Source organism: Macaca nemestrina, chromosome 15 (assembly GCF_043159975.1).
Source record: "Macaca nemestrina isolate mMacNem1 chromosome 15, mMacNem.hap1, whole genome shotgun sequence".
Taxonomy (NCBI): Eukaryota; Metazoa; Chordata; class Mammalia; order Primates; family Cercopithecidae; genus Macaca; species Macaca nemestrina.
The window spans coordinates 21,170,643-21,173,709 of record NC_092139.1 but is presented as its reverse complement, the minus strand read 5'-3'; the positions used below and the strand labels follow the sequence as shown (position 1 = coordinate 21,173,709).

At 47.3% G+C, this 3,067-nt stretch overlaps 1 pseudogene; it reads left to right on the top strand.

Annotated features, from left to right (window-relative positions):
• Positions 1-406: 406 nt before the first annotated feature.
• On the top strand, positions 407-1,092 carry LOC112429272 (large ribosomal subunit protein uL15-like; annotated as a pseudogene).
• Positions 1,093-3,067: the final 1,975 nt, after the last annotated feature.

Sequence of the window (3,067 nt, the reverse complement as noted above, 5' to 3'; positions counted from 1 at the left end):
TTATATTTGTTTTTATTTTTATTTTGATTTTTTTGTTTTTTTTTTTGAGACAGGGTCTCATTCTGTCTCCCAGGCTGGAGTGCAGTGATGTGATCCTCAGCTTACTGCACCCTCCGCCTCCCAGGTTCAAGTGATTCTTCTGCCTCAGCCTCCCCAGTAGCTGGGATTACAGGCACATGCCACCATGCCTGGCTAATTTTTTGTATTTTTAGTAGAGACAAGGTTTCACTATGTTGACCAGGCTGGTCTCAAACTCCTGACCTCAAGTGATCTACCTGCCTCGGCCTCCCAAAGCGCTGGGATTACAGGCATGAGTCACTGCTCCCAACCTTGTTTTTGATTTTTTCGAGACAGGGTCTTGCTCTGTCTCGAAGTACATTGGTGTGATCATAGCTCACTGTAACCTCAACCTCCTGGACTCGAGCGATCCTCCTGCTTCAGCTTCCCGAGTAACTGGGACTACAGGTATATGCCACCATTCCCAGCTAATTTTAAAAAATGTATTTTGGGTCTTTCGTCTGAGCCACCAACATGCCATCCAGACTGAGGAAGACCCAGAAACTTTGGAGCCATATGAGCCACGGCCACAGCTGTATAGGCAAGCTCCAGAAGCACCCCGGAGGCCACGATAATGCTGGTGGAATGCATCACCACAGGATCAGCTTCAACAAATACCACCCAGGTTACTTTTAGAAAGTTGGTATGAGGCATTACCACTTAAAGAGGAACCAGAGTTTTGGCCCAACTTGCAGCCTTGACAAATTGTGGACTTTGGTCAGTGAACAGACACAGGTGAATGCTGCTAAAAACAAGTCTGGGGCTGCTCCCATCATTGATGTGGTGTGATTGGACTACTACAAAGTTCTGAGAAAGGGAAAGCTCCCACAGGAGCCTGTCATCATGGAGGCCAAATTCTTCAGCAGAAGAGCTGAGGAGAAGATTAAGGGTGTTGAGGGAGCCTGTGTCCTGGTGGCTTGAGGCCACATGGAGGGAAGTTCATTAAAAGGTAACTACTTAAAAAAACACACACACAAAACAAATAGGCCGGGCGTGGTGGCTCACACCTATAATCCCAGCACTTTGGGAGGCCAAGACGGGCGGATCACCTGGTTGGGAGTCTGAGACCAACCTGACCAACATGGTGAAACCCCCCATCTCTACTAAAAATACAAAAAATTAGCCAAGTGTAGTGGAGTAGTCCCAGCTACTCGGGAGACTGAGGCAGGAGAATCACTTGAACCCGGGAGGCAGAGGTTGCAGTAAGCCGAGATCTCACCATTGCACTCCAGCCTGGGCAACAAGAGTGAAAATTCTGTCCCAAAAAATAAATAAGCTTTTTAAAAATTTTATATATATATATATATATATATATATGTATTTTTTTTTTTTTTTGGTGGGGGGAGCTGGGCATAGTGGCTCATGCCTGTAATCCCAGCACTTTGGGAGACCAAGGTGGGATGATTGCTTGAGCCCAGAAGTTTGAGACCAGCCTGGGCAACATAGCAAGACCCGGTCCATCTCTATTTATTTTTATTTGAGATGAAATTGCAGACATCATAGTACTTTACCCCTAAAATAAATCAATACCTATGGAAATAAATATTGCCGAGGCTGGTCTTAAACTCCTAACCTCAAGCGATCCTCCCACTTTGGCCTCCCAAAGTGCTGGGATTACAGGCATGAGTCACTACACCTGGCCTTAAAATGGCAGTTGTAAGCCACTGATTTGGAGTAATTTGTTATAGAGCAATAGGTAACTAGAATAAACACCTATAATCTTACAAGGAACTTTCTGGTTCTATCTGAATCTAATCCAACTTCCACTTTCACTTTTCTTTCTTTTTTTTTTTTTTTTTTTTTTTTTTGAGACGGAGTCTCGCGCTGTCACCCAGGCTGGAGTGCAGTGGCCGGATCTCAGCTCACTGCAAGCTCCGCCTCCCGGGTTCACGCCATTCTCCTGCCTCAGCCTCCCGAGTAGCTGGGACTACAGGCATCCGCCACCTCGCCCGGCTAGTTTTTTGTATTTTTTTTTTTAGTAGAGACGGGGTTTCACCATGTTAACCAGGATGGTCTCGATCTCCTGACCTCGTGATCCGCCCGTCTCGGCCTCCCAAAGTGCTGGGATTACAGGCTTGAGCCACCGCGCCCGGCCCACTTTCACTTTTCGAAAGGATAACTGAGGTCTAGTTGGGGAAGAGACTGGCAATCTGCCTACTAACCAGGAGTTTCTCCCACCACGCCCTCCTGACCAAGAAGGTGCCTTGGAGGAAGCAAGGCCTGTTCTACCACAGGGTCAGTAGGCTTTTCGCCTTCATCCACAGATGGCTTGTGGCAAGGATATATTTTTTTGTCCAATTTATGTGAAAACTTTGAATCTAATTGTGTGTTCTGTGAATTGGGGTAATAGTTATTGTTTATAGAGCATAAGCCAAGTTTTATATTCTACAATGCAAACAGGTACCTGTTTCTCAATAAAACTGTTTACATTCAAAAAAAACTTTGAGGGCTGTGCATGGTTGCTCACGCCTGTAATCCCAACACTTTGGGAGGCCAAGGTGGGCAGATCACTTGAGGCCAGGAGTTCAAGACCAGCCTGGCCAACATGATGAAACCCTGTCTCTACTAAAAATACAAAAAAAAAAAAAAAAGCCGTGCGTGGTGGTGCACGCCTGTAATCCCAGCTACTCGGGAGGCTGAGGCAGGAGAATCCCTTGAACCCGAGAGGCAGAGGTTGCAGTGAGCCAAGATCGCATCACTGCACTCAAGCCTGGGCAACAGAGCAAGACTCCGTCTGAAAAAAAAAGAAAACCCACTTTGAAACAGAAAAGTGTCCATCCTGGGCCGGGCGCGGTGGCTCAAGCCTGTAATCCCAGCACTTTGGGAGGCCGAGGCGGGCGGATCACGAGGTCAGGAGATCGAGACCATCCTGGCTAACACGGTGAAACCCCCTGTCTACTAAAAAAATACAAAAAAAAACTAGCCGGGCGAGGTGGCGGGCGCCTGTAGTCCCAGCTATTCGGGAGGCTGAGGCAGGAGAATGGCGTAAACCCGGGAGGTGGAGCTTGCA